This window comes from Centrocercus urophasianus, unplaced genomic scaffold, assembly GCF_019232065.1.
Source record: "Centrocercus urophasianus isolate 14NV4802_14NV808 unplaced genomic scaffold, USGS_Curo_1.0 seq_32, whole genome shotgun sequence".
NCBI classification, from domain to species: Eukaryota; Metazoa; Chordata; class Aves; order Galliformes; family Phasianidae; genus Centrocercus; species Centrocercus urophasianus.
In genome coordinates, this window is record NW_024884889.1 from 6,605,949 (window position 1) to 6,626,281 (window position 20,333).

Here is a 20,333-nt window from a genome sequence, read left to right on the forward strand (position 1 = left end):
TTTGGTACAAAACATGTGTAATGCTAAATATGTATTGCAACGGATATTGTAGACATAGCAGGTTTCCAGTTATAAGTGCTATGGTCACCCTCTACAGGATTCAGCTGAAACAGAACATGTCCCTGAAGGTATTCTTGCCAATGGGGGAGTTGGATCCTGATGGTCAGTTCTCTGCCTCTCTGTTTGAGTTAAATTTTTTGTTGTACTCCAGGGATTTTGGTGCTAATCACTGAGTATTGTTTTGTTCAGCAGGCTCAATGCTTCACTTGTTTATACCGAACTGAAAACTTGCTATTTTCTTCAGGATCTTTCTATTAATTGCTGAACTGTGCGGTATCTCAGATGCTCACAGTGGAGGTGTAGTGTTTATGGATAAGCTTTATTTGACACTGCGGGAGGGTGCTGGGCAGTGATACCATGCAGAAGCATGTATGTGGAAAAGTGAAACAACTGCTTCTTCCCCAGGTTTTTTTTTTTTTTTTTTTTTTTTTTTAGCCTTGATAGAAGCTTACTTTTCTATTTCTCTCTTGCTTTCAGTTGCTGCTAGTTTTGTCTAGTTATTTAAGGTAGGCATTGTTGGCACAGGCCTTGTGACTGTTGTAGTCAGATCAGTAGCCATGGGCTTTGGCATCAGTGGTGTACTGCATAATACAGGATTGCATGAACTGTTCATTATGCGAGCAGCAAACTCATAAACTAGGAAGTGCCCACCCAGGCTTTCAGTTGGGTATGAGATTGAGTTACCATACATGCAATGTGGAATGATTGGCTAGCTGGATAGAAGCAGTCAAGCAGAGAAAATGAAAGACTATTTTAATATTCATGTCTCCCATCCCACACTCTTTTAGAGTATTGGGTAGAGAGCCAAAGCGTTGGAAATGTAATGTTTACAGTAGCCAAGGTGCAAACCTTCACATTTAGCAGAAGTAGAACCTTGCAGTCCAACATTCTGACCTGTGGGGAAATGGTTCTGCACATATTTGTTAGAGTGCACAATATACGTGGTAAGAAAAAAAAATAATCCATGAAATTGAGAATTTAAGGACACTGGGCATCAGATATGTATGACAAAATGAAATAGCCATCTTTAGTGGCTGATTGTATTTTTCATACATCCCATGTAGGTATGCATTATGGTTCATTTTGTCTGTTCAGGTATTGGCTTCTCTTATGAACCAGTTTGCATGGTCACTACTCGCTTCAATTTTTTTTCAGTGGCTTTGTGCATTTTGGATTTTGATATACAGTGGCAGAGTTTTAGTATTATTTATTTTTTGAAGTGCACAGTCCTGTCTGGCAGATGACACTTAGAGTCTTAAATACAAATTGTTACATAGCCTTATAAGCAAAAATTGCTTATTTTGTGACAATGAAAGGCAAACGTTCAACATTCTTGAAGACCAGGTTTTTCCAAAGCTTAGTTTGGAAGCTTCCAAAGCTTTTTCATGCGCAGAGTCAACATCTACCTTCGAAGAATTATTTAGGTTTTCCTCAGCTTACTTCTTGAGAAAGTGATATAATGTGATACATAGTTCAGAGTGAATGCTAGGTGCCTCTGTTTTTCTTTTTAAATGTTACACTATTTGAAAGAAAGAAAATGTATGTTTTATACTGAAGTAAAAAGTGAGGAATGTAAATCTGATTGTGTGCTGCATATAGAATAGCCAAGTAACACTTGCTAATTTCTCCCATGTTGGAAGAATTTTTTTTTGCAGTTTCCCACTACTCTCAAGTTGCAAGTCATTTGCATCGCAAATAACAAATTGGAGCTACGTTAAGCAATAGTTACTCAGAATAGAGGCCCTGCAAAATCTCATGGTGCAAGTAAAATTAATTAGCTCTTGTCACCACTGTGTTGTACAGTATCAAGATAGAGCAGAAGATTAGACTGTAAGGGGGAATGTTTCCTTCAGAGGAAAAGCATCCCAGTCCTTGCACCAGCACCAATGTTTTCTGTACTGATAAGATTTAATTCAGATATCTAGGTACTGGAAGTTCTTTAATTTAGCGTGAGACATTGTAATTTGCGTCTGACAACATAACCATAGTATGGTAATTACACAGATGAGTGAAAAATAAGTAGCTTCCTCTGTAATTGAGTCAGTATAGTTTTTATCTATTTCTGTGCTGCTTATCTGTCTGATTTTTAAAGATCCAGAAGAGTGAATCCCATTTTTCAAGATGGGGCCTTGAGTTATGCTTACTTTAATGCATGGATGTAGCATCTTAAGTTCTTACCTGTGGTCTCATCTCTCTGTGCAAATACATTCAGAGCAACAAGGAGTTTGCTACTGTAGGTTTTATTTTTTTATGCTTTCAATAGATGATGTGATGAAGAAGCTTCAAAAAAATGTGCAAACACTTCCTGGCAGAATATTTTTCATATGCAGTTGCATGCCAGTTCCTTTTGAGAAGATGGCTCTAATGTGATTGTGTTAATTGTTGAGATCAATTCATTCCAAGTCCACTTAATGGTAGTACATGTACCAATTGAAAGGTGTATGTGTAAAATAGAATGCTTCTCCTTCACTAGAAGAGAAACAGCATATTATCCGTATTTAATGAATGAAATAATTAAAAAAAAATCAATCTAGGTGATTGTGAAAACAACACTTTGTTGTAAATGTAGAAACCTGGTTGATAAATAGTGGGTAACGCAACCAAAAATGAAATGAGTTTAAGAGTCAAGAAAAGTATTCACCATCTCACACACTCCATGGCCTGAAAATACCCTGCTGAATTTGTAATGAAGCATTTATTAAATGTCTGGTGCTTCTTTTCCATGAAGCAGCAGTATTCAATTATTTTATTAGATCTCAAATCTGATTTTGACAAAACGTAAATGCTGCAGATTAGTTAATAATATTGTCGGTTGTTAACAAGTTAGTTAGAAAGCAGAGGAAGAAATTAGCAACGATGCAGTAGTTAACACTAGCTGTTCAAAATAAAACATACTCAGTTTGGGTTGGAATCTCACTTGAACCTGTTCTTGCACTTTCAAAAACAACTGTTTTCCATTCACCAGTTTTTTACAAAAGAAAAATAAAATCTGCGTTGAAACGTGGAAAATATGCCATAATAATAGATTTTTGTTGTACAGTAAAGGAAAAATGTTCTAATGAAAATCCTCTTTTTGCTTTGAAGCAGTGATAAAGCTGATGCTAGAAATGGATGGTAATAAACAGTGGAAGTTTATCACTTCATCACTTCATTCATGAAAGAATTAATTTATTTTAGCAATTAGTCATCACAGGGGGCAGCTTTTACTCATATTTCTTAAGATATTTCTATTTAAATATAAATTGGCTAGAGAATGATAAGACTTTTTTTCCTGTGCACTCATACATTCCTTATTCATAGGCAATATACAGAACAAGCATAGTTGTTTTTTTTTCTTTTAAACTGTTTAGGAGTTGGCTGTGGTTTTTGACCCCAGAATGTACAATTCCTGGTCAAGATTGATGTTAAAGCTGTTGTGGGTTGACCTTGGCCAGCAGTTAGCCAGCCACATGGCTGCTTGCTCAGTCCTCAGAAGAAAGGGGGGGGAACAAAAGCAAGAAATCTTGTGGGTTGAAATAAAAACAGTTCAATAAATGCAGGAAGGAGGTGAAAAAAAACAACATACAATAACAAGCAATGCAAAGGCATCACTGCTTTCCCCAAGCAGACCAACCCAGACAGTATCCAAGCAACAGCCACCTAGGAAGTCAAACCCCTCTACTCTCCCCTCTGCACCAGGTGAAGAAGGGTGTGTGAAATGTGTCACTAGCCTTTGAAATAGTTGCAAGCTATTAGAACTAGTTGCTTTCAATCAGCTTAATATCTGTTTGTGGATATGTTAAGTATTAGTTGAAGATCAGAAGTCAATGCTTGATTGTTTTGTACAAATAGCAATAGCGTATGATTGCTTGCTAGGAGTAGATTTTACATATGTGGCAAGAGTATATGTAGTTTACTAGTAACAAGATGGCAATCAGAAAACAATCCTTTGAGACAGTTTATTCTATCATAATTTTGAAGAAAACTATCTTACAACTTCCTAAGAAGAATTTGATACTAGTCACTAGCTGCATTTAAAAGAACTGCGTTACGAGGCTTTATGGTAGTTGCTATACTAAAGCAACTTTTGTTTCGTTTGGTTTGTTTTAAATTTTGTAGTGAATGGGTATCTCCTGAATCTAGATGTAAATTAATGAAAAAAAAATCATTAATTTTCATAGTGTATTCCAGAAAGGGACAAGAGACAGCTTCTTCTAGGCCTGTAAGGCAATGTACTAAGTGAGGGCTGGCTATAGGCTGCTTGTGTGCTGAGAAATCAGTTGTATGTTTTTCAAGTGAAATATGTGAAGTTAACTGCCACTTCTGATATTAATCTTTTTCCTTTGTCTTGCACATTACATTAGAGGTATGTAATTATAAACTCTAATAATGAAGTTAATAGCAAAGATCATAAAAAGTACACAGTAAAATTTAAGCACTGAAGACTGGAAATGCAAATCAAAACTCTTTTCTCGTTCTCTTCCACTTAAACTCTGATGTGTCCGATTCTATAAATGCTGTCCTTCTTAGCTTTTAAGGTCTTAAAGTATCAAGTCCATCACTCCGCTCAAAACAGCTTGCCCTACCTCCAGCAAAAATTCAGACAGCAGGAGACCCTCTTGGCTGAGCACTGATATTGCTCACTCTTCTGCTCACTGCAGAAATGACATGAGTGAGGACAGTTGGTTCAAATAGGAAGGGGTGCCTGGGGGTCAAGCCTTGCCCCTGACTGCAGCAATTCTGTATTGCATAGAGTTATATGGTAGTACATTTTAAAATGAGTGAACTCATTGCATGAAAAGTAAATTAATGTTGTGTTAATTTAGAGATAGGTAAATACTGCTTTACTTGACTTCGCTTTTGATTCCTGTTCATCCACAGAAAAATTAAATCTTCATCTTCAGGCCTACTGTCATTTCAGATAGGGAAAAAGCAGGACTTGTGTATTTTTTTCTATACAAGGTTTTTTTTCTGAGAAAGCTATTTGAATTTTGTTCAATCCCAAGTTCTGAGTTATGATGGCAGTTTTTCAAATGGAAGTCTTGGCTTTGACACCAAGACTTTGTTTTACATAGCCTGAAAGAAATGAGTACCTAAAATTTTGGCTTGATTTATGCAATCCCAAAATTGAATGGGTTTGAATTAGGACTGTGAGTCACTTTTTTTCCCCCTGTACTCCCTGTAATCAATAACTTCTTGTGAACGACTTGTGTGCTATTTTCAGAGATAGCATATCAGGATCAAAAGGCATTCATGCTGCATGGCAGAGCTGTAAAACCTTGCAAAGAATGGTGGAGCCTGGTTTTTTGTTGCTATTGGATCAAACACAAGAACTCTGTTCAATCTTAAAGCTGTCTGTAGACATCAGGAAGCATTTTTGTATTGGCAGTCTGGTTTCCTCTTCCTATTTTAAAGTAGTTAACAATGATGTTAATCAGTCTAAAAACTGGGGAAGCTGAGGGTGTTAAGCTGTGTAGGGGGTAGTGATGCAGATTGCTCATATGGACTAAATCGCATAAGCTGAGTAGAAAGTAGAGTGCCAGGATCATTGACATAAATGTTGCCTGACAAGGGCCACAATTGGTGGACAATATCATGTTTCAAGCAAGATTAGGCCCTTCATTTGTGATTGTTAGCTATCTGAAGGCATGCTTGTGATTCTGGGAGTAGACTGTGTTGCATAAATGTCACTAAAGCGTGGCCCAATGAATTAGATGTATTTAATCACACAAGAGGATGCTTTGCATTCTGCAAGAGGGCTCCATCTACTTTCCTTTTCTCTAGTAAATTTCCTGGATCAAGTATTCCCAGTAGGCTCATCCTTTCAAAGAGTACTCTGAATTACTGAAAATTTCAAGCCTTCAGATAGTTACTTAGAGCATATGAACATAGAGGAAAAAAATCATGCAGATTCCATCTTTGTCTCTTCATTTTAAGTTCTTCCTCTGCGTGGAAGCTGTCATCTTCTAGAAAATTGTGTGCATTGTTTTAAGTTTGTGTCTTTTACTTCATAAAATCTGAGACAACAAAAATGAGGTGACTAAAAGGAGCGTGTTCATAATTTTTGCTTCTTTTTTTAATGTCTAAAAGGATTATGCTAGTATGAAGAGGAAATAAATATCTGAGAGAGTATTTTAACATTCGAATTTAGTTCAACTGAAAAGTTCCCACACAGTTTACCACAGTTTTTAATGAATGTAGAATCCTCCCACTCTTATAAAGTGTTATGTTAATTAAGGGGTCTGTTGGACAACTAATTTCCTTTGTGAAACCTGCTAGGTGGTGATGGGTTCTTATGAGCACAGAGTGGTATGATGTGAAGAAGCACATTAATATCTCCACCTAGAGACCAAGGCTATTAGTGGTCTACAACAAAAGAGAGCTTGGCTGTTCTCTCTACTTACATACACTGTCTTGGCACTTTTCAGGTGCACCCACTGTTGGGAAAGAAATACAAGATTTCCACGATATGAAAGTTGTACCCATTTCTATTATCATTTGAAGTGCCTGTGCAAAGTGCCAAGCCTACTGGCAACCATGCAATCAAAACAAATAATGCTGAGAACGTGAGGCAGTTTCTCAAGATGGGTATCTGTGAATAGCAGTTGCCATGCAAAGTTGTACCTTAACAAAGCCAACAAGCGTTTCAGCAATTAATGTTTGTTTCTCGAGATGTATCAAGCACATGGACAGGCAGAAGACTGGCTGCAAGTACTTAAAACAGCATGTGCTATAAAATACAAAGTAAACTTTGAAAGATCTACTTGCTTAGTGCAAGGAAAATGCTTTAATTTATGCCATGACTGTAATACCCGCTGAGGTGGTTCTGCATGGTCTTTTTCAAGACAAAAATTTGTGCTTACTTCAGCCACAAGCTCTCCCTCTTGCTGTAATGCTACTGCTGACATCTTTTATTTTGTTCATGTAGTTTCAACAGTTCCATTTTGATTCTCCAAGATGTAACTTCACATTGTGTAGGTCATCAAAGCGTAGCATTTCCTTCAAGGGAAGCTCAATTGCTGTGTCTCAGGGCAGCGAGGCGATGGATCTGGACCCTCACTGCTCTGCTCTGAGGAAGAGTTCTGCTTAATCACACTGAATTTATGATGCATCTTCTGAGCATCCTACGTTGACTCGTGTTGTGCAACCAGGCCTTAGTATGATGTGAGCTGCAGTTAATATCTTTTGAAACAGATTTTCTAATTGGATCACGTTAAGCTGTTGTAATGCTCAACATGAAATAAGTAGAACTACAGTATAAATACAATATAAAAGTTAGTTCCTGAGATCTAAAATACTAGCTTTTCTCTCTAGAGAAAAGAGGTACTACGAACTTGCACAGTGACCAAAGCTCATTGGAACTATGCACGTACAACTGCAGTTACTTAAAACCCTTCTGCAGGATTTCTTTTGTCAATTTTTGGCTTTCTACTGAGCAGCCTGGGCTATGATGTGACTGAACTAGATCTCTAGGTACTGCCACAATAGAAGGAATATATGGAACAGTTTGGCTGCAGTGACAGTTCTTGGAATTGAAACACTCGTGCTAGTTCATTTTGAATTAACATGAAAAATAAGGATTTGTTTCCAAGAAGCTTGCATAAATTATGCATCTCCATATTTTGCAATTCTGGCTGATTGCTATTACTTCCTAAAATGTATCTTTTAATGACTTTCTGAAGTGCATTAAGAAAAACTGTAGAACTTAAGATTGGGTAAACTTTGGATCCCATTAAAAACCACATCTTTCTGCTTGAGCCCTCATTCTTAGAAAATGTAAAAGCTCTTCCTACAAGTCTGCAAAATAGGAAATAGCTTTGCTGTTATATCGCCTGTTGTGCACAATACTTGCTACACCATTGATCTCAACAGCTCTTTGGGATATGGATTTCTTATCAGGTCACCTGCTAACGAGTTTTCCCATGGGAAGTAAGTAGAAATCTCAGCTTATTCAAACATTTTGTTTACTCTGGGAGGAAGGGAAGGCTGGAAGAGCATGTTTAACCAAAAGCAATAAAACACATCCCTTATTAACTTTTAGTTATTGGAAAAAAGTGGAAAATAGACACTGTACGCAGTGAAGGTCAACTTGTGCTCTCTGCACAAATTACTAAAACGTGATGATGATGCTCTCAGCAATACTAAGAATATTGCCACAGTCACAGTATGCGTGTTCTAGTGATGAAGCTACAGAACTAGGCACTGAAACATGTAGTTGAGGAGAGTTGCTTTAGGCTTCTGAAACTTGAACAAAGCTGGGTTCAAGTTTCCAACAAACTCAGCATCCTCTGTGTGGCCTTCAATGAAGTTCAGACATGGCAGATGAAGGATGTGAAAAATTGGAGGCCGTCTTCTCAGAATCGTAATGTCATTGAACGCTGCCTGCTGTTGGCTTTAGCCACAACATATCAATACTACTAATTCCTGTGGAGGACTAAAACATAGTACCTGTCCCATCCTTTCCAAATACAACCTTTGCCTACCCCTCTAACTCTTACTACTTTCACTGCTGCTACAGTATAGAATCATAGAATGGCTTAGGTTGGAAAGGACCTTAAAGGTTAGCCAAGCCTCTGCTGTGGGCAAGGTTGCCATGACTAATCATGTACACAGCCTCTTTCTGCTGACAATATCTTCTGTTTTGCATGTGAACTTGTGCAGAGAAAAGAATGTGAGAATCTGAGAACTGTTGTATTCAGCTGAACACGTGTTTTTCTTTTGTTGTTGCTACAAGCTGTATAAATTTGCAAAGCTGGATACTACTGAGTACTGGTTTGTTGGTTGTTTTTTTTTTTTTCCCCAAAGGGTTTTGACTTATTTTGTTTCACTGTTACGTGTTGAAATAATATGAATTAATAGGGGCTAACTGGATGAAGCAGAAAGCATATTCCTTTTTTCTATAGCTTAGATGTGCTGTTCACATTAACTAAAACGGAAGCCTGTTAACTAATTCAAATTACATCAGATGTCTCAGTCTTGAAAATTTACAGTTTAGGACAATGAAAAGTACGGAGGCATAAGAAGTGCCAGCAGCCAACCCTAACCAAGTAATTTTTAATCTGTACTCTAACAAAATTGGTAGTAAATGCGAGTCTGTATTTAACTAGGTAATGCATTTTAGTAGATGCTTATCCTTGTGAGCAAAGCATGATACATGAATGTCTTTCTGTGGATATCTGAAGGCACAGTTGTCATCTTTCTGCTTTGAGGAATAACAGTTGGCTCATTCTGTGGAAATGAATCATACATTTCTTTTGTTTTAACAACCAGCTTAGTTGGGGCTTTTGCCGTGATTCTCAAGGTGAGATCATTGTGTTTGTTCTTTAGTAGGTGCACATTTAGCCTCCTGGGTTTACTTATGTGAGCGATGTTACTGCTATCAGGCAGCAAGTGTGGGCCAGGCTGACTTTTCAGTTATTTTTGTGTGTGTGTGTTGTGTTTTGAAAATGATTGTCTCCCACAAACAGTGGGTAAGTCTTGTTGGGTATAAATGTGTGTGTGTATATATCTATCTATCTATATATATGTATATATATATGTAAAACTGATCTTTAGACATTACTGGTAGCTAGAGATAGAATTCAATGAGGAAACACATCAGAGCATGCTTATTTAACTAGGTTACTGACTGAACTTTCTTTTTTGTATCCTGCAAATTTTAGCAGTGTTTTTCTTTTAATGTAGTCTTGTGTTCTTAGGCTTGACTAAATTTTCATCAGCAGGTAAAGATGACATACCTTTTTAATTAAGTGAAACCTCAATTAATTGTTATTAATTCACTTCTTGTGCTTGGGAAAGAGCCAGTGCAGTTTGTATGCATGTACACATGTGTAAGCTCACACTCCCAAAATTGTTATCTACCTCAAACTGTATTTCTGTTAGAGGTTGTACATTCACAGTCATCACTGATGAATTCAGTATCTTAATAATTATATTTAAGTGGTAGTCATAGTGTGCAACAAGAAGTGATTCCTGTTATCTTTCTGAAATTCAGAGTTGGTAGTAAGCCACAGCATGAATTCTGGATGGTAGTTTTTAAGCTTTGATTATTACTTTCTTAAAAAGAAGTAAGAATGAGGCATGAGGGAACAAATTACAGAGTTATGTCATCAGCCAGGTATGTTGAGACTGATTTTTCTGTTGCTAGAAAGAAAGACCCCTGTTAATAAAGAACAACAAACTGAATGAGAACCTAGCAATTCCAAGTTAGGTATCGAAATGAAAAGCAGTGTAGGAGAGCAGTGTATTCATGTATCTCTTCCAGCATGCTGACTGGGAGAGAAAATCTGGGAAGATGGAGAACTGGAAATACAGTAGCAGCATTTGACAGTTTAAATTGAGAATGGCCCATTGCCAGTATAGGTAAAATATCCACTTCATGGGATCTTTGAGCATCTTCAACTCAAGTGGAAACTAGAAATCAATCAAGTGAACAAGATCAGAAGTACTTTGCCCATCTGTGCACAGTGCAGCAGTTCTAATTCAAATAAAGTTCATTGGGCCAGACTTACATACAGGAATCTGTCTTCCATGCCTGGATGAATGGGAAGCTGGAGCATCCCAATAGAGAGTTAATTTTGACAGTGTGAGCTCTTGAGAGAACAATGCAGATGCAGCAATTGCAGATGAAATTTGGGTATGCAGTTGTTTAGCATCTCTAGCATAATGCCAGCCTATGAAGAGCTATGAAGGATCCTGTACAGCCACTAATTCATTGTTTCAAGGTAAAAAAGTAAGCCCTGTTGATGAGGTTTGAGTAGGATGTGGTTGTAAAACACATTTTTTAGAATGATTGAAAATGCTTGAACTGCTTTAATGATAAGGATGAGGTTTATATAGCTGCTGTTAGGTAGGCTGCCGTTAAGCAGCTGGAGAACGTGTACAACAGGCCACATCCTTGATACTTAGAGAAACAAAATAGGAAGCTTGGAAGCTGCTTAAAGAATAGCACAGAATATGAGATAACGTTGGTTTTGATCTAAGCACTGTTTGGATGGTGTGGGGTGGATTTGGATTATTATTGCCAGAGTCTAAACTGCTAGTTAAGAGAAGCACGAGGAATAAACAGAAGCACTTTGTTTGTTGAATTACTTCATAAAAAGCTAAGAGAAGAGGAAAAACTTGATGGATGTGTACATACTGTTTGTGGGGGAGCATAACAGGTTAAAATAAGGTGCCAAAAAAAATATGGACCTCCTTATCTTTTCAGATGATGAAGAAATCCTGATATGGGGACGAAGGTATCAGAATTAGGGATGAGAATGCAGTGTTGCAATTGTCATTTGAGAAGGAGGGAACACCATGACAATGGCATTAGTGTGAATCCAGAATGCTTCCTGGATAGCCCCATTGGTCTTTTGTGGAAAACATAGCAATTCTTTGTATCAATCAAAACTTAAGGATATCTTAGTTACAGTATCGTAGAGTTTTTAACTATTTATGAATATGCCCTTGTCTGTTCTGTAGCTTCTAAATCCCCTACTCCTCAATGTATGGCAGTTAGTTTTGCAAGTAGAGAAGCTGCAGATTACAGACATATTTTGACCTTGTGTGCAGGGGTATTGATAATTAACTACTCAGCTTACACAAAGAACACTGCAGTATGGAGCAGGCAGTACGTTTCAGTCCATTGTGTTCTGTTCTATTCCCATGATGTCCTGTTCTGTTACGCTATGACTCTCTAAGTTGCTGAACGTTCTGCAGGAGACAGAACACACTTACTGCCATCACTTAGTATGGCACACTTAGTATCTACCTTACCAAAAACCTAGCATGTGAAGAACCCTGACTAATAGGTTTGGTAATACATAAATTACCTTATTTGTTGGATCATAAATGGTACTCAGAGCAGGATATTCATTCTAAATTGTCATAACGATTGCTTTTTTCAGTTTTTCCCCCTATGTTTGAATTGGGAATGGCTTGAGAAGGAAATGCAGAGTAGGAGCTGCAGGTAGCCTGGAGTATGATATAAAAAGATAAAAAATGACAAAACTATCAAAGTGTTCTCGAAATGAAAATATTTTTCTTCTCACAGCATTGTTTTGCCCGTTCTCTTTATTTTATGGGTTTGGGGCTGTCTACCTGCAGGGTTGTTTGTTTTTGTGCTTATTTGTTTTGTTGTTTGCAGCTTTTTATATAAGCAGTTAGTGCAAATAGGCACGCTGGCTACCAAAACACTGCAATGTATACAATCCACTAGTAAAATTTCAGAGAAGATATTTCACTTAGTGAAATATTTGCAATGCAAGTTCTGCTATGAGCAGAGTGCTAACTGATAGGAGGAATTGCTTAAAGGATGAGGAAGGGTAGCAGCATACTCTCCGAAAGTGAGTAATTACTATTTAAAACACTCAGTACAGGGAGCCATAGGTAAAATTGTCACATCATATGTAAACATGAAGGTTTGTAGGACTGAGTTAAAATTATATGAGAGGTAATTTGAAGTGCAGCACTTGTAGGCATGATAATAAAAGGATAAAATAGGAGGAAGGTTGGCAGCAGAGCTAATATTTCTGGTTCACGATTCTAAATGGACAACACTCGGTTTTACTGTTACAAATATGTGTGCGGATTTCTTCGTGCTGTGTCTTGGTGGCACATTAATCCTCGTTCTGAATCTGTGTATCTTTTTATGCAAATGCTCTTCACATTATTAATGAGGATACTTCAACAGGCTAGTATTTTCACCTTTAGAACTAAATATGACACAGATATGATGTTAGAGTAACGAAATAACTCAGTTTCAGAACAGAACTTGTGTTTTAGCACATGGCAAATATTTCCTGTACACGATATCCCTTAGTTCTCAATGTGAAGTGCTTTCATTTACAACAGATCTGAGTTTTTGGCTCTCAGCAGACATTTGCAGAATGAAGAAAAACAAATGTCTGCATTTTTACAAAGTTAATAAAACCTGATGCTACTAACAGCTTAATATATCAGTATTCTGTGGACCAGCGTATTGCTCTTCTGTGTTGCTTGAAGATAAGGGAATGAGGGAAACGAGGAAGTTTGTCTTAGGATGAAATGGCAAAAATGTGTAACTGGAAATAAAATGTAGAGGGTTAACTTAAGAAAAGGACAGTAAGCATATAGTTTGTGTTGGAAATACTCTGAGCAGATATCACTCCATTGCAAGGAAAATGGTGAGGAAAGCCATCAGTCATTGGCAGGCATAACGTTATGGTGTTGGTTGCTTATATGAAGGGATCACTTGCATAATTTGTCAGACTGGCCTGATGGTGGTGAATAGTCACCAAGTGAGAAACATGAGTTATGGCACTTCTTTTTAACTTGGTTCGTTCAGACAATGGAAGATACGAATTGCTGTTGCTGAATGTATGGTAGGAAACAACATGAATTCTCCTAATTTGGCTGAGATTTTTACACAGAGGGAAAACATCAAGGAAAATAACTTGTGTCCTTTCTCTGTTGTATGTGAATGGTCATTCTTGAAATAGCTCTACCCTTCTGTCTTCTGTTACCACCTCCTTATTCTGAGTGTGTATGAGCTCATTTTTTATAGATCTAGCACCAAGGCAAACCAGCAGGCTAGTAAAACAAGAATAAATGGCTGGCTTCAGTGTTGTTTGTGTCTAATGTATATCTTTCATGAAGACTTAGAGATGCATATTTCTACCACTGTTGCACCATGATTATCTTTTATCCAGATTCTAACGTTGGTCCAGACATGAAAAATGAAACATCTTGAAATGAAGAAAGTGCTCGATGAAGAAGTAATTACAGTGGAAATATAATTATCACATCTTAGCTGCTGCTACAACAATTGTTAATAAGTAACAGAGAAGACAGAAAGGTAGGACTATTTCAAGAATGACCATCCAAATATAATTGCTATACCAGTTGTTAAAATGCAAGCAATACATATTGCAGCCAAGCTGTAATGAACTTGGAGGGATTACTGACTTAATCCTTCTTATTTTGGGCCTTTCTGCTGCAAAGTACGGGTAGTTAGCAAGACACCTGTTTCTGACTTAGTGAAACTATGTCAGCAGGAGGAAGGGAAAGCAGTGCATTCAGTAATACCATCCATCTTTGTCGGGGCAGATAATTGCTTCCACTCGTGTGTTTCACAGATGGCTTGAGTCAGTGTAACCACGTTTCTGCTGGAGGCTTTCTTTCCACTTTCTCTCACCCAGACCCACAGGCTGAGTTGCTGCCCCGAGGTGAGTTCTGGGCACCAGTCTGAGCACTAGTGATTGGCGGCAGTTGGACAAAGGGGAAGGAGAAGTGTCATTTTCTAAACATCCAGATTTGTTGGCAGCCTGGTAGGTAGACTTACCTTGCTTAGTTCATCAGCCATCTATTCATTAATATGGACACCAGGAGGCTTGTGAATACCTGAAAGGAACAGTTCCTTCTTTTGGTGGGAGTGCTTGACTTGGGCTTGAACTGGTAGAGTGACCTCATCCTGACAGCACAGTGAAGTCTCAAGTCATTAAGTTACTGACTGCTGAATAGGAAAATGGTATTGTTTCTTTCATTTCATGGTTTGAGTCTGCATATCCTGATTTAAATTTGGTAATAGCATTGGGAAATCTAACTTGCTCTCAAAAGTCAATTTGAATCTCGTTACAAGAAACATCATGAGTTACGATAAGAATTCCTACCTTAATTCCCTTTGATAGTTATAGATTATATGTCGCCTTGAATGATGTGCATAGCTCAGTTCTTTTTTCCCTGCCTTTTGCTTGCCAATGTTCTCCACGTTAAAGGTGTTGTGCTTTTGTTTTTTAACCTGGAACTTGACATACATTTGCACATGAATTTTGTGACATGTAGCTGTAGCAAAGTTCATTGTCCTGTCGCTCACAGACTTAGGAGAACTTTGTAAATGCAGTATTCATCTTTGAAATGTGGGAGGAGAACTTGTAAGAGTTTAGCTGTGTATCGAAATGCTGTGATCTTGAACCCATAAAGCTACTGTTCAAGACCTTGGTCAACACAAAGTGCCATAATTTTGCTATCTTAAAAGCCCACCTGTGCCAGTCTGCAGGAATGCTGAACCTTGATGTCTGAAGCGAAAATGTTCAGATATGGTAAGTGACAAATGCAGGCACCTTTTGGTTTTAGTAAATCACTCAATTGTGCAGGTTTTGGTCTTCTTCATAAGAAAGCAGAGTAGCTGCAGTTGGAGTTGTTAATTTGTTGAGAGTTCAGCTGTGGCTCACTTAGACTAATTCACAGAAATCCAAATGTGTTTGCAGCTCTCTCTAAACTAGTATTTTCCCAGTGCTAGCTGATCCAGTGTAGCAATCACAGTGAGCCTTTTCCACTGCAGACTGATGTTCAGCTGAGAAGTCCACTGTGAGGAAATCACTCTGCCATGTTAAATTGAGGCAGTTCTTTATGTGAACTTACCTCAATGAATTATTTAGTACACTTTTTTTTTTCAGTTAAACATTATTGTCCAAACATTGCCTTGTCTTATGGTCCCGGCTGTCTCACTGTTCACTTAATAGCAGTTGTCTTTGGATTCAGGGTATATTTTGGTGTCTTTTAAATGTTGTGCTCCATTTAATGAAATTGTGGAAGTGTCAAATTGAGCCAAAACAGCACTGGACCCATGAGGTCAGTAGCCAGTAGCCATTTCCAAAACCAGGTGATTAGTCCACTTATCTGATGCAACCAGTGTAGGTTTCAGGCTGGCTCTGCCCAGGGCTTCTGGTTCCCAAATGAGAGGGGTTTTTAGTGCTTGGCTTTTTTTACATGATCCAGCACTTGTGACAATCATTTAGAGATAACAGCATACAGTGCCCAAACACTTCCTGTGGAAGGGAGGAAATGATGGGTAGGTTTTGATGTTGTGAATGGTAATGCTGAGCAGCAATAGTTAAGGTGATGTGACTTTGTTTTCAGTTGTTTTCAAGGTATGAATTGTCTGTTACAAACGTGCTTATGTGAAGTCTACAATAAGATAAACAAGATATGAAATTGAATACAAGTGAAAACGTACGCCCCATATAGCTGGAAAGTAAAAGAATTTTAAACTAATGCCAGAAGGCGTTGAGAACTTTGAACGTTTTATTTTCTTTTCACCGTTCATCAGAAAGGAGATGCATGTCAAGCAGGTGTGACTTCAGAGAACCTGTCACATTTTGATTTTTGGATGAGATCCCAGGTCCCAGAAAAAAAGCACCAGAATGAGTTGGGGCTGCTTGAAGGAGCTCTGTGGGCGCGGGTGTCCTCGGAGTGCTTCTGTCGTGTGAAGGCAGCTCTCAGGCCTGCCTGCCTGTGTCTTTGCCCAGATGTGTGTGCCCGAGGCCGGGCTGGATGGGGCTGGGCAGCCTAAGCTGGTGGGGTGCAGGGGACAAGGGGCAGGGCACAGCCCAGTGCACGGCAGGCGGTTGGAACTGGGTAGGCTTTGAGGTGCGTTCCAACCTAAGCCATTCTGTTGTTTTGCGTGGCCTTCTCGCAGGCAGCCTCCGCCTTGTACCGCTGTTTTCCGCGCCGCGGCTCAGCCTGAGGCTGTCTTTGTAGGCAGCCCCGTTGCTCTAAAAGCAAACCATCCATGTGTCCTCTCCTCTCTCTGCCCCCGCCACCACAGATGCATCGTCCTTTTGAGGAAGAAGTCGTTACGTGCCGCACGTGTCGAGGCTCTCCTGCGCTGAAAGCAGATTCGGTATTTTTTTCCGGCTTTCTCAGCGGGAGATTCTTTCCCGGCTCGGAGCCGCTCCCCCTCGCCTTGGTGCAGGTCTGTCCCCCGAGCACGCCCCGTTCCGAGGGTCGAGCGGCGGGCGGGGCCGCGGCAGGTGTGGGGCGGGCGGATGACGTCAAGGGGCGGGGCGGGCCGGCGGCCGCTCGGCGGCGGGCCGGGGCGGACGGCGGAGCGCGGGAGGTGGTGGAGGCCGCCGGTGAGTGGGCGTCCGCTGAGTTCCGGGCTCCGCCGGGCGCTCGCGGCGGGCGGCGCGTCCCTATAGCCTGCGCCCCGTCGGGCGGAACGGGCGCGGGTGCGGGGTTGGGGGTCCCGCTGCGAGCGCGGGGAGATGCGGTCGGGGCGCCGTCCTTTGTTCGCCGTCGGCTCGCCCGCGTGTGGGGAGGGCAGCGGCAGCAGCGCGGTGAGACGAGAGCGCGAAACCTGTGAAACCGGCGGGGAAGGAAGGCGCTCGGAGTCGCGCTGCCGTCAGCGTGCCGTGCCGCAGCTCGCCCGGGTTTCTCGTCATCTCAAACCCGTCGTCGCTTTCCGTGCGCTCTGCCCGCACTTAGGGTCCCGTCGCCGTACCTCGCGCCGGCAGCCCCAGCGAAGGAGGGGCGGAACGGGCGCGATGCGGTCGGCGGTGTCCGTGCGGCGCGTCGCCTCGCGTTTCCCCTTCTCTGCTTGCGGTGCTGCGAAGATCGATCGCCCCGAGGTGCGGGTAACTGTTGCGGTGTGTTTTCTCGAACCCGTCTGATAATTACGGGAATGGATGTACGCGAGTGCTGCGCTGCCTGAGAGAAAGCTTATCTTGCTTTTTAATACGGAGCAGCTTATGTGGATGCAGTCACGGTGCTTCATTAAAAAGTTGGGAGCTAATTAGCTGTTTCTTGCAGCCGGAGTTCCAGATTTTAATTAGAGTTCCTGTTTCCAAGTTTAAACTGATTAAAGCTAAGCCAAAGCCACTTCGGTTATTTCTCAGTGTTTGTTTAAAAACGAATGAGAAAGGAAGAAGTAATTTTCAGCTCTTTGAATTTGGTGTTGGAAAAACAAACCCTTCTGTTTGAGGCCCGTCCCCGGCTGTGCCGGTCGTGGGGCTGGCAGCCTGCACGCTGTGTGCATTTGGTGTTAAAGAGAGAAAGGGAACTAATTAAAGGTGGCCAAGCGTGTAGCCTTGTGGCTTGCAAGGCACTGCTTTCAGTTGGAAAACCATCCTTTGTAAAATAAAACTACCAAAGGTAGCGCTGGGTACTTTGGAGTCACTTGGGTGCGTTTCCCAGCGCACAAACAAGGAGTGTGTTTGGAGATGCTATGATGATGCTTTCTGTTAGTGCTAAAAACTCTCCTGCCGACTAATTCCTGACCAGAAAGTTCACCCACGTATGCACAAAGCCGTCATGATGATTAAATATTGCTCTCCATTACTTCCTTCATTCATCTGATGTGCGTACTTCTCCTGAAGAGCTGTTAGTTGCTCTTAAGAAAACATCACCATACAGCTCATTCACAAGTACCCTGCTATGTTTTTAACAACTTTCCTACCCGTTTGAGAGATTTGCACACTGATAATTCCTGAGGGAGCTGTGTGTGTAAGCTATGAAGCTTACATAGCTGGTTTATTCTGAATATTTCACAGTTGTGTTGTTGTCTTCATGGGAAGAGCTTAGTATGTCTTTTTTTCAAGCTATCTCCTGTGACGATACTTAGCAGAGGATGCTTTAAAACACTTAAATATATATGCGTGTTTGTGGAAATTGCATGCTAAGTAATTGAGACCTTTCTGAGGTGCACGGATGGGTCAAGCTGTAAGTTCTTTAAGCTCTGCTCTGTGGGACTGATGGCTGAGCTGAGCTCTGTGAGCTTGCTCACACTTTTGTGTTCAACCCAGTCAGCAAAGTAATCTTAATCTGGTGATAGAAACTGCTCCTCACTTCTAGCATTTAAATTATTATTGTTATTTAGTAGTAACCAACTTCTGTGCTTGATTTTGAACATCTGTGCAGAACCTCCTACAAGGACAGGCAGAGACAGCTGGGGCTCTTCAGCCTGGAGAAGAGAAGGCTGTGGGGGGGCCTTATAGCTGCCTTCCAGGACCTGGAGGGGCCTGCAGGAAAGCTGGGGAGGGACTTGTTAGATAGGCAGGTGTATGGGAACTGCTGAGTCACGGCCTGAACCTCTGATTGCTCACCTGAGGTGAGCCGTGAGTCAGCCAGAGGAGCACAGGTGAAGGCAATTCAACTGTGCTGCAGGAAGAGGTGGAGCCTGGCTGCACCCCTCCTAGACCTATTGAAGAGCTGAGTACCAGGGGGGAAGGATCTCTTCTGGAGATCTGCTCTGCTGGAGTTTTGTGAGTGAGCCCAGGATAGGGGTAAGCCTTCTATTTATTCTTTCTGTTATAGTTAGGTGCTTTGCCAAACTCTCTTGGTTTATTTTGTAGTTACAAAATCTTAATATTCACTGATTATACAGCAGGTAGCAACAGGATGAGGGGAAATGGTTTTAGACTGGAAGAGGGTAGATTTAGGCTAGATATCAGGAAGAAATTCCTTTCTGTGAGGGAGGTGACACATTGCAACAGGTTGCCCAGTGAGGTTGTTGATGCTCCCTCCCTGGAAGCATTCAAGGCCAGGCTGGATGAGGCTGTGAGCAACCTGGTCTGGAGGAAGGTGTCTCTGCCTATAGCAGGGGGTTGGAATTAGATGATCTTAAAGGGCCCTTCCAACCCAAACCATTCTCTAATTCTAGTTTGGCGCTGCTAGGTATTGATATGCAAGGTTTGGATGCTGTGGTATAGGCTTCATTAGCTGGTAAGTCCAGGTATGTGACAGAGGAATAAAATTGAGAACAACTAAATGAGAACTACTGCAGTTCCACTGTGTGGAGCAGGGGAACTGGAAGTTTCTGTAGCATGGCCAGTCTTATAAGATTGGTCAAGCCAGGTGCTGCTTCATATGCTTTTGTTTTTGCAAGCTGTGGATATCTGCTTGCATTTGGTTGTTTTATCCTTTTTTAGCTATTGCTAGCTGCTGCTGCAATGGCTGTGTTGCTACCAGGTGCCCTCTTCTGTTTCTGTTGCCTTTTGGTTTACTACCTTACTACTTAATGGTTTTCAAGTTGAATTTTTTTGTTTGGTGTCCATGTGTATGTTTTTCATTCTTGAATCCAGTAGATTCATTCACATGTAGTGTATGTGACGATGAAGTTATGTGCCTTTGTAATAATATCCCTAAAGAGAAACACCTCATGTGAAATTAAATCCAGAATAAGCTCGTTTTCTAATAGCAGTGCAAATTCAAATAATGAGTTAATAGAGGAACTTAAGCCTTTTATGTGATGATAATAACCTGGTTAATTACCAGAGTTAATGAGGTGTGTTCCGTGGAAATGAGGAGAGTGATCACAGGCCAAAAAAAAAAAAAAAAAATCTCTTCCACTGGAGAGTATTTTTCCAAATCATTGGCAATTGAAAAATTGATTTTCTTCTGGGCAGATGTGTGGTGTTAAAGCAGTTCTCATCACATTCTTTGTAAAAGAGTAAACACTTGTTAAAGAGCAGACTGCATGATACAAACAATGGAACCAATGTGGAATGGTCAAAATAAATAACTGGTTTTTGTGTAACTGTCCTGTTGGCTCA

At 40.5% G+C, this 20,333-nt stretch overlaps 1 protein-coding gene across 2 annotated transcripts in view; it reads left to right on the forward strand.

The window, feature by feature from the left end:
- Positions 1–20,333, forward strand: part of MARCHF1 (membrane associated ring-CH-type finger 1) — a 272,004-nt gene that overhangs the window by 45,142 nt on the left and 206,529 nt on the right. The window contains exon 1 of one of the 2 annotated variants that reach the window (XM_042829713.1): positions 16,858–16,916. The exons of the other annotated variant lie outside the window; for it this stretch is intronic. The gene's annotated coding sequence lies outside the window, so the exon portion shown is untranslated. Of the gene's footprint in view, positions 1–16,857; positions 16,917–20,333 lie in introns of those variants that run through there. 2 annotated transcript variants of the gene reach the window in all.